The sequence below is a fragment of the Mustela putorius genome, unplaced genomic scaffold, assembly GCF_011764305.1.
Source record: "Mustela putorius furo isolate JIRA1106 unplaced genomic scaffold, ASM1176430v1.1 tig00000759_pilon_pilon_pilon, whole genome shotgun sequence".
Classification (NCBI taxonomy): domain Eukaryota; kingdom Metazoa; phylum Chordata; class Mammalia; order Carnivora; family Mustelidae; genus Mustela; species Mustela putorius.
The window spans coordinates 6,252,183-6,263,713 of record NW_025421467.1 but is presented as its reverse complement, the minus strand read 5'-3'; the positions used below and the strand labels follow the sequence as shown (position 1 = coordinate 6,263,713).

Below are 11,531 nucleotides of genomic sequence, written 5' to 3'. Positions count from 1 at the left end.
TTTGCCTCCGCCCCCTCTCCCCGCCTCCCCTTACCTCCGGTCCTAAAACGCGGCGGGCGCCTTTAAGAGGGAGCTTTGGTTACCCTGGGGGCGGGAACCCCTCGGCAGATTGGGAGGCGGCGGCGCTCGCCCGCGATGCTCCTCACTTTCTGCTCCAGCTCCTGCCGCCGCCGCCGCCGCCGCCGCCGCCGCCTGGATCGCCACCGCCGCCTCCTCCTCTTCCTCCTCTGCCTGGAAGCGTTGTTTTCTGCAGCCGAGAGAAGTGCTATGTCAGGAAAGTTCCGGGAGGGACTGGACGGGGCCATGCTCCCTGGGTTCATCGGCAGGCGCCCGCGCGCAGCCCTTTGTATGAGGTGAGACTGGGGGGTCCCCGGCCCCCCGGACAGGTAGCCGCCCGCGGGGAGCGCTTCCATCCGCCGCGCTGGGGAGGCGGTGCTGTTGGGCAGAGTGTGTGGCGGAGAAGGAGCCGGTTAGACCGAAGTTGTGCAGGAGAAGCCCGGGGTTTCGGGAAGGTTTTGCGGCTGGACTTGAGTGATTTCGGCAGCCCGCGCCGTACGGCGGGGGTCCGGCCGGGACTCGGTTTCCCCGGGAGCCGCCCGCCTCGCTTCCCGACGCCCCCTGTCGCCATCCCCTGCCCGCTGGAGCAGTTAGGCCTTCTAGGAAACTGGGCGGCTGCAGGTTGGCACCCAGCGCCGGCTTTTTCTCAGCCGGGCTTTCTCCTCAGAAGCGAAGTGCCGGGAGTGAGAGGAAGGGGATGGAATCCTCTTGAACTTTTACACTGTGCTCTCGTCCCTCTTTAAGGGTGAAATTCACCTCGTTTGCCCCAGTCGGGAGGCTCCCTGCGAGCTCCAACAGTTTGAGAGCTCGCCTCTTACATGTGGGTGAGCTTGCGGCGCTGGGTGTCTGCCTTTCAGCCCTGGTCGGGTTTCAGCGTCGCCCTGATTTTAAGTCCTCTCTTCCCCGCCCCTTTTGGGAAACATCCTGCCCCCCCCCCCATCCTTGAGGTTCAGGGTACTAAACACACACACACACACACACCCCAATATATGTTTATGATATGTCCCCTAAGCCCGACCCAACATTTCAAAGTGATCCTACAGTCTCCGATGAGCTATTTAGACTTGATCTGGACACTTCGGAAATACAGGTATCCCCCGTAGTAGGTATGCAGTTTTTTTCAGTGAGGCAAGGTGAGGTTTTTACCTATACCGTTTTAAGATAGGATTTTCTCTTGATTTGTGTGTTTCTTGGTGAATATGGTTTTCATCATGTCTTAGATTAAAAGGCCCCAACTAATTTTAAGGGTAGTATTTCTAAGAATCATCAAAACCAAACCAAACCAAACCCTGATGGTCCTTGCATAATCTGACATTACTTCAGACAGTTTTACCCTTGGATGAGGTACGTAATATATGTAATTATTTGATGAAACGTATTATATGAGTACATTTATTACACAAATGGGTAAGTTTTCTTTTTTTATGTGTCCTGTGGGTGAAGGAAGCCCATTTTCTCACACCCCCAGGTCTCTACCACACCTGTCTAATCCTGTTTCTGTTCTCTCCACTGGCATTTCGTACATCTGGTATCAGCTGCAAATCAAAGGTGCTGATGAAAAGTTCCTATATTTTGTGAAGTGTTGCATCGCCAGAGTTTTAGTGACATAATTGATTACATTATCCAGATTATTTTAAACAATTAAAATAGAATGTGGGACCTTGTTTAAAGAAAAGAATATCGTTAAGTATTTAAATTCTCAGTTATATGCATTATGTATAATCTCTGTGTGAAAAAATACTATCAAAACAGAGGAGGGTATTGTAGGAAACATTTGTAGTGAGGAAGTTTTGAAAGGAAACCATTCCAGAATAACCGTTAATATTATAACATTTTGTTTGGGATATAGATTTTTCTCTCTGAGCAAAATTTTGTCACTCTGCTGTCAAATATACCAGGACTGAAACTTGAAAACAAACAAACAAACAAACGAAAAACTCACTATCCAAGCATTTTCTGAAAATATGCAGCACACTGACCGTTCTTGGAAAAAAATTTGCTTAGAAAAAGTCACATACTTCAAGTCTTCACTGCAGTTATTGTTTTACCTTAAGTTTGCTGGAGTCCAGGCAAGGAAGTACTGCATTCAGTGAGAATTTGGGGTTCTAAGGTGGATGGGACTTAGTTCCTAGAATATACAATTTTCTAGGAAATTCAGCAATTTTGAGATTTAGTATATGATTTATTTGATTTGAAATGATTGTTTTATGAATATGCCTTTTTTTTTTTTTAAGTACTCTACGCCTGATGTGGGGCTTGAACTCGCCACCCTGAGATCAAGAGTTACATGTTCTATCTGTTCAGGCAGCCAGGCACCCATGAATTATTCTTTTTAAAAGTAAATATATAGGGGCACCTGGGTGGCTCAGTGAGTTAAGCCTCTGCCTTCACCTCAGGTCATGATCCCCAAGTCTTGGGGTGGAGGCTTCCTCCTCTATCTCTGTCTGCCTTTCTGCCTGTGATCTCTCTCTGTCAAATAAATAAATAAAATCTTAATAAAAAAAAAGTAAATCTCTCTCTCTCTCACACACACATACCCACATATATTTACAAAATCCGTATTTATCTATGTCTATACTTACATATTTGTAGATCTGTAAATCTGTAACAGGAGAAAGCATAAAGGGACTTGATAGTATACATGTACTAGAAACACAGGTCTAAGAGATCAAAAGCTAAAAATAGTTCCCATTAAGGCTTGTCATCTCTTCAGCATTTTCATCAATTTCATCAGTATCAGTTAAGTTAAAAAAGTATTGTGTTTTCCCCTGTGTTCTTGTTCTTGCCTAAGGCTTGTACCAGGGGGCCATATGCCAATGATCTTAACCACATGTTTATTAAAATGGACTGAATTATCCCATCAGTGGATGATTGAACCAGGGATTTCTCATGCTTCAGTAATTTATCTTCCACAGAGGAAAAAATTAGCTTGTCAATACGATGTTTTCTTTTTTCACACTTTAAAAATGATCTTCAGGGCATTCTCCAAAGGTCTGAGACAGAGTAGATCTTGATGGCAAGGGAGGCAAACCTTGGGAAGTTTTGGCATTCAGATTTGTGAATGATGTCCTAAGTAAGTATTTGATTTGAAAGAAGTATCCATTAAAGCTTGGGAAAATAATAGCTATGATACAGGGCTCTAATCACTACAAGCAAAGCTTTGGAGTATATCATCACATTTCACAGCTGAAACTGCTACCTTTTAACATGTGTGTGTAAAAATTAGAAATGAAGTGCAATAATCTTTTAGACTGATTTTTGCTTTATTTGCTAGGCCTTTTTTAAAAAATATGCATTTTTATTTGCCACATATATACTTTAGTTTGTTGCAGGTGGCAATTTTACTCCTTTTTTGCAACTATGAGGTGTATTTTATGGTAAAGTTTTAGTGTTTACTTAAAACAGACAGTAATGTGTTTCACTGGCTTTATGTTGTGTCTCTTTGGCTTTCAAAAAATAACATTTGAGATATTTGATTATGAGCCTGAGGTCACTGCCTTTCAGAACTCTTGGGATCTTGGTCAACTATAGTTTCAATTTCCTGAGAATTTTTTGTTTAAGGTCAGATATGGCCCTAATTTTAACTGGATGGTCCACAAAATAGGTACTTTTGTAACCACAAAACATGGAGAACATTCCAAATAATTTGCAGTTTGGGCAGCTCAACATGCTTTAGTGTTTGGTTGGCTTGAGGCAGTGTGCCATGCTTGTAAAAAATGGTTTTTGAAGCTGACAGTGAGCTGTTTCAGTCTTTGAGTTTGACACATAGGATAAAGTGCCTTTTAGCCTCTGTGCTGGCAAATTGGGACAGGATTGGTAAAAGTAATTTCTCATTTCTGTCTGTGTGACAGAAGATTCAGAAAATTCAAGCATGAAACTAGCTTAATATACTGGAAAGCTCATTCATGTTTATTAAAAATGTAAAGGAGAGTTGGGAAGCTTGGATTTTAATATAGCTTTCAGAACTTGGGCAAAAGAGTTCTATTTGTAGTTAGGAGGGTAATCTAGGGGTCACCTATTGAAATTAATAGTAACACTATTATTATCACCATTTCCTTTGAGGGATAATGCTAAAGAAATTATATTCTCCTAGGCCCAGTTTAGATTCAAAAGCATTCCCAGCCATATACTGTACAAATAACCAATCACCTGGCATATATGTTCATCAAGTCTTAGGTAATTTTCAGTTGAAACCCTTATGTGTCCTTTTAACCATAAGTTTTACATACCATTTGGGGTTTTTGACCAAAGCTTCATTAGCTTCTTTGCTCTCAATTAACTAAGTCCTGTCTGTATCACTAAAGCATTTAAAAAATATTTTAGGCAAAATGTTTTCTGTGGAAACTCTAATGTTCTGCCTTGGGGAGGCAGTGCAGAAGGGACATGAGTCTTTGTTCTAGCTGTTACCTTCCAAAGGGAGATGCTATCACCTCTTCTGGTTGTTGTTGTTTTTAAACATTTTAGAGAAAGAACATTTGTAGGATTTAAAGATGCTTGAAGTTTGGATTAGAATAAGAGTTTCAGCTGAAAGTTACCTAAGAATCAGTTAACATTTATATCAGGTGTTCAGTACAGTGTCTGGCTGAAGATGTCTGCTGCAGGTTTTTTGATCTAAGTTGGTCCTGGGAGGATACAGATTCAAAGGGAGGTGTTGTGCAAAGGGACTATTCTTGGCGTAGCATCCATTACCTTCCAGAAGGGAAAATGTTGCATTTTGCACACAACTCTAAACATGTACTTGTAATAAAAACCCCATTTTTTTAAAAAGATTTTATTTATTTATTTGACAGGCAGAGATCACAAGTAGGCAGAGAGAGAGGGGAGGAAGCAGGCTCCCTGCGGAGCAGAGAACCTGATGCGGGGCTCGATCCCAGGATCCTGAGATCATGACCTGAGCCGAAGGCAGAGACTTTAACCCACTGGGGCACCCAGGCACCCCTAAAAACCCATTCTTTTAATCATTTTAGCTTATTTTTGCCATTACCTCCTGGCTGGATATGAAGTGGGCCATTTTCCTGCTCTATTTTGATTAAGTTTGCCCAAACTGTCGTACCTTCTGAAGTTATACACTGTCCAACAGTAGCAGAAAGTCTGTTAATCCTTTCAGCTAGGTCCCATTCAGTACTTCTTCAGAAATTTTTCCTTTTTTTTGAATTATTGAGCTCTTTCATGGAAGGAATTTTGAATTTGAAGCTTCCCCATTGTCCATAATAGGCTTTGGATAAATTTGTTCCTACAGAAGGTGTAGTGATGTTGGGAATTTCTCATTTTTGTTTCCATATTTTGTAACTAGTTGGTATTGTAAGGTTTCAAATCTTTATTTTTTTTATCCTTAGTCTGTAATAGATATTTCTTTTAAAAAAAAAAATTTCAATTTACTTATTTGACACAGAGAGAGAGCACAGGCAAGGGAGCAGCAGTCAGAGGGAGAAGCAGGTTCTCCATCCAGCAGGGAGCCCAACGCTGGGCTTGATCCCATGACCCTGGGATCATGACCTGAACCGAAGACAGATGCTTTAACCATTTGAACTACCCAGGCACCCCTAGATATTTTTTTCTTATGATGGCAGTGACACATGTTCATTATAGAAAATTTTAGAAAACTCAGACCAGCAAAAAACTAACCCCTCTCCCAAAAAAGCCCAGAAAAGAAGGAAAATTATGCCCGCAGATAACAATTGTTAATATTTTGGTGTACATTTTTGTATAATATAGAAAAATAATTTTTCGGTTTCTAAAAATGATACTGTGCCATGTATTTCTTTAATTTTAATTTTTAAAATTTAATTTGATTTTATTTTTTGGGTGGGGAAGGCCAGAAAGAGAGAGGATCCTTTTTTTATTTTTAAGATATTATTTATTTATTTGACAGACAGAGATCACAAGTAGGCAGAGAGGCAGGCAGAGAGAGAGAGAGAGAGAGAGAGAAAGAGGAAGCAGGCTCTCTGCTCCGCAGGGAGCCAGATGTGGGACTCGATCCCAGGACCCTGAGATCATGACCTGAGCCGAAGGCAGAGGCTTAACCCACTGAGCCACCCAGGCACCCAAGAGAGAATCTTAAGCAGGATCCATACCCAACACAGAGCCCAAAGTGGGGCTCGATCTCATGACCCAGAGATCATGACCTGAGCCAAAATCAAGAGTTGAAGGCTTAATCAACTGAGCCACTCAGATGCCCCAGTATATATTTCTTCTTAATTTTCATGCAAGGATGATCCACATTGCATATCATGGAATGATCTTTCATTACATACTTTGAATACTAAATAATATTGTAGTCTGTGCATTTAACATAATTTATTGGATATTTGCCATAATATCAGACAGGTTTTTTTGTTTGTTTTGTTTTGTTTGTTTTTTGCTACTCTACAGCAATAGATGTCTTAAAGCTCAGTTTTTTGTACACATCTATGATTATCCATTTGAGTAAAGTCCTAGAAGTAGACTTTTTGGTAGGGGTAAAGGGCGTTGATATTTTTTTGTTGACCTTAAGGCACTTTATTATTCTCAACATCTAATCTGTAGACTTGGTTATACTTTCCTTCATTACCTTCTGCAGTTTTTTTTTTTTTTTTGTCAGTCTAATAAGAAATGCTCAAGTCAGATAGGATTTGAACCCAGACATGACCGACAAAGGCTTTATCCAAATGAAGTAACCTAGATATTTCTGAGGACTCAACTATAAGGTCCAGCTTCCACACCAACCCATTCACTAGTGCTCCCACATAGCTGTTTCCTCCTTAGCAAGTACAGCAGTTATCATGTGCCCTGAGAATGTTCTCCATTTTCATTTTCAGTCTCCTTGCTATAATACCATCTGACCTGCTGCCCACATATACTGATGCATACACAATTGCTGTGTGGTAGAAGGAGTAGATACCGTCTCCTGTAATCATCTCTAAGGTTTAATAATGTCCTCTTTTCTGTCCTTTGCTGCCAACTCTGGGAATCTTAATGTCCTGTGTAGTAAATGGGTCTATTTCTGCAATCTATATTTTATCTATATTTTTTCCCATTCTGTCATTAATATAAAAACTCATCTTAACCAGAAATTACCTTTTGAAACCAGGTAAGTATCACTCTGACTGTCACAGAAACATAGTCACTTCTAGGAACAAAACTAGAGATAAAAATGGGTGAAAAATGGGCAAAAACCAGGAAAAGGTCATGTGTGGAAACTTAAGGACGGAGGGTTAAATGTAGAAATTCTCCCCTTCATTTTTCTGACCATAGTTATATTTAGCCTTTAAGCATGATCCCGGTGAGTGCAGTCACATTTATGTTTTTATGCATATTTTTCATTTTTAGAATTTGGTCCTAGATGTAAAAAGAAAGAGAAAGTAAACACATACACACCAAACATGTTTTCCGGGCCAGTTACTCTTTTTTCAGGCATTGTTTTCTCCACTGTGAAATAGTCTGCTTTCCTCATTTCTGCAAGTTGGATTGAGGTTCTCCGTTTCCTTAGTATGTACTTCAGTATGAATTTTTTTTATTTAGGGGAGCATTATTTCCCTTTGTAATATCTTAGAGAACAAGAAACATGTCTTTGTATTTTGGCATGGAAAGTCACAGGCATGTAAAGATTGAATACATAAATTTTTTTCAGGAGATCATGTGAATGGCCACTGTTCGTATGAGAAAGTTCAGAATAACGCTATGAGACTGATTTTACTATGAAAATTTTTAAAAGAATATTTATTGTGAAGTACATTGTATGTATAAAGTGCATAGAACATATTTGTAAGTTAAAAAAATTGAATATCCATGACCTATTATCAAGATTAGAAAGTATGATATATCTAGACTCCCTCTGTTTCCTTATTCCCCACCTAATGGCAATGCTTGCTTTATCCCCAAAGCAGCATATTCTTTAGAATTGGTTATTTTGGACTTTAAGTAAAGGGAATTATACTGTGTAGTACATATACTTTTATGCTTGCTTATTTGTTCACTGTTATGTTTTTGAGATTTGTTATTGTTATACCCATAATTTGTTTTCATTTTTGTTTGTGTTTTAGTGTGTGAATTCTATAATTTATCCATTCTACTGTCAAGGAACATTTGTCATTGTAACTAAGTTTTCAAAAGCATAGAGTATTATCATATAATTTTCCATGATATTCTTTTATCTGTTTAATCATTGCTGCAACTGTGATATGTCCCACTTTTTTAAAGCTCCTGATTTGCTAAATTCTCGGTCTCCTTCAATCCTGAGGTGTATAATTTCTCTTAATCTGTTCAAAGAACCAGGTTTTGGCATTATCGATCATATCTATTATTTGCTTGTTTTCCAATTCTTTGATTCTTGTTCTTTTATTTTCTTTCTTCTATGTTTGTAGGTTTATTCTCCTGTTTTTCTAATTTCTTAGATTGGGTGCTTAGCTCATTGAGTCTTGCCTTATTAGAAGACAATTAATTTCGCTTGAATCACTATATTAGCTGCTTCTCAGAAATTCTTATATAGGGTTTTTTGTTATCATACTGTGCTGCTTGCTGTGATTTCTTGAGAATGGCATTTTCTAATTTTTAAACATACTTGGTTGTTGCTGCTGATTTCTAACCTACTTGTGATATGGTCAGAGCACATGGTCTCTATCATACCAGGTCTTTGATGCTTTTTGATGTAAGCTTCATGGGCTAGCGCAAATGTTCTTTTTTTAATAAATGCTCAGTGTGGAACTTGAAAATAACATGTATTCTCCAGTTTCTGGGTGCAGTGTTCCATGTAGGTCCATGTGTATCCATAAGACGAAAGTTTTAACTGTGTTGTTTAAATATTCTTTATCTTTATTAATAGTTTTGATCTTTCACTACTGAGAAGTTATAATAATGGATTTCATCTAGATAATTTACCTTTGCTTTACATATTTTGAAGTTTGTTATTAGGTGCTTTTAAGATTAGATTTTTAAATACTGTATAGTAAGTGAAACTTTTTATCATATGTAATGACCTTCTAAAGCTCTAATAGCATTGTTTGACTTAATGTTTTTTCTTTGATATTAATAAAATGATGTTGGGTTCTCTGTGATAAACTTGATATAGTAATGTTTTTAGATACGTTTCTTGTAAATAGCATATAGCTGGATCTTTGCTTTAGAGTTTAGGCTTTTTATTTTTTTTTTAAAGATTTTATTTATTTATTTGAGAGAGAGACAGTGAGAGAGAACATGAGCGAGGAGAAGGTCAGAGGGAGAAGTAGACTTCCCGTGGAGCTGGGAGCCTGATGCGGGACTTGATCCCGGGACTCTGGGATCATGACCTGAGCCGAAGGCAGTTGTCCAACCAACTGAGGCGTCCCGAGTTTAGGCTTTTTATATTTAGAATGAAAACTGGTATATTTGGATTCATTTATTCTTATATTATGACACATTTTCTATTCTACTTTTTCTGTGTCTGTCTCCTCTATTTTGTTGCTTTCTTTTGGATACATTGATTTTCCACTTTCTTTAATTTTTTTTTTTAGATGATTTTATTTATTTACTTTAGAGAGAGTGAGAGAGAGCACACAAGCAGGGGGAGCTACAGAGAGAAAGGGAGAAGCAGGCTCCTTGCTGAGCTGGGATTCCCTATGTGGTGAGGTGAGGGGGCTCAGTCCTAGGACCCTGAGATTATGACCTGAGCTGAAGGCAGATGCTTAACCGACTGAACCACCCAGACATCCCTTTAGTATTCTTTTTATTTTGACGGTTAGGAGATTGTTATACACTCAGTTCTATTTTTTTAGTGGGTACCCAGATAATTTTACTATGCATACTCATATTAATATTCTCTAAGTTAATATCTTTGCCTTCTGATGTGGACTGAATTGTGCCTCCCCAGAATTCATATATTGAAGCTCTAACCTCCAACGTTATTTTATTTGGAGATGGGGCCTGTGAGGAGACAATTAGGGTTAAATAAAGTCATAAGGGTGTGGCCCTAATCCAAGAATATTGGTGTTCATATAAAAAAGAGGAAGAGACATTAGAGCTCTCTCTCCCCCTTTTGCACATGCACAGTGGAAGGGTCATGTGATGACACGGTGAGAAGTTGGCTGTCTGTTAGCCAGGATGAGACGTCTCACCAAAAAACAGTCCTGACAGCATCTTGGTCTTGGACTTCTAGCCTCTAGAACTATTAAAAAATAAATTTCTGTTGTTTAAACCACTGGTCTTTGGTATTTTATGTTAGCCCTCGCAAACTAATACACTGTCCTTTTAAAAATATGCAAATTCTTAGAATTGTTTAACTCTTAGGATAACTGCTTCCAGCTTATGTGTTATTGCAATTGAGTATTTTAGTTCTAGCCTGTTGTGTTTTTTTTCTCTCATAAGTCAGATGTTACTTTTATTGTTGTATATAGTGTCTTTCTGTTTAACCATGTACTTATCAATATCTATTCTCACCCTTCCTTTTGGATGTCAGACGTTCTATGTGGGATCATTTTTTTTCTGCCCCAAATACATGCTTTTCTAATCCTTTATTGAGTGTGTGTATGTGTGTGCGTGTGAGAGAGAGAGAGAGAGAGAGAGGCAGAGACAGATTTTTGAGTGTGATAATCCTTTTATTTCACCTTGTTTCTTGAAAGAGAGACTCTTTGGTATTGAGTTCTATTTTGACAGTTTTCTTTGTGTACATCAAAAAATATAATTCCTTTGTCTTCTCAGTTTTACTGTTGCCATTGAGAATTAAACAGTCAAGAGATTTTTTTTTTCGTCTCTGTAGGGGAATCCATCTTCCCCCTCTGGTTCCTTCCTGAAAAGAAGTATCCTTTAAAGATACTCAGTTATTCTCCACCTTATTAAAGATACTCTCCTGCTCTTTCTCTTGTTCCTGAATATTCAATCTAATATTTCTAGGTATGAATTAAAAATCTGCTTGGCATTAGAGAGACTACATTTGAGAACCAGCATCTTTTTAGGAATTCTGAAAACCTCTCTTTTTTATTTCTTGAATATTTCCTCTCTCTAGTAATTTAATGATCTCCTTCTGGAACTCTAATTGCATGTTTGTTAGACATCCTATATTATCTTCCTTGTCTCTTATCTCTTTAATCTCTTGATTGCATTTGGGAAAATTTATGTTTCAACTTGCAGTTTACTAATTCACTTTAGCTATGCCTAATGTTTCATTTTGTTGATTTTTAGTATTGGTTATTGTATTTTAATTTATAGAACTTTATTTGATTCTTTTTCACACTTGCTTATCTCATAATTTCAACTATTTCATATTCTAGTAACTTCTATAACTGAAGTCTTTTGGTGGGTCAGTTCCTTTTTTCCTCTTGCTTCTTTTTTTATTTTTTCAGATTTTATTTATTTATTTGAGAGACAGCATGAGAGAGAAAGAGAGCATGAGCCCACATGTGCATAAGGTGCACACACACGATTGGGGGGGTGGGGGCAGGGGAAGAAGCATATTCCCTTCTGAGCAGGGAGCTGCTGCAGAGTTCCATCCCAGAACGCTGGGATCATGACCTGAGCTGAAGGCA

The 11,531-nt window shown here is 38.6% G+C and overlaps 1 protein-coding gene across 1 annotated transcript in view; it reads left to right on the top strand.

Annotated features, from left to right (window-relative positions):
* Positions 1 to 220: 220 nt before the first annotated feature.
* GPR63 (G protein-coupled receptor 63) overlaps positions 221 to 11,531 on the top strand; it is a 51,447-nt gene continuing 40,136 nt past the window's right edge. The window contains exon 1 of the mRNA XM_004767071.3: positions 221 to 353. The gene's annotated coding sequence lies outside the window, so the exon portion shown is untranslated. The remainder of the gene's footprint in view (positions 354 to 11,531) is intronic.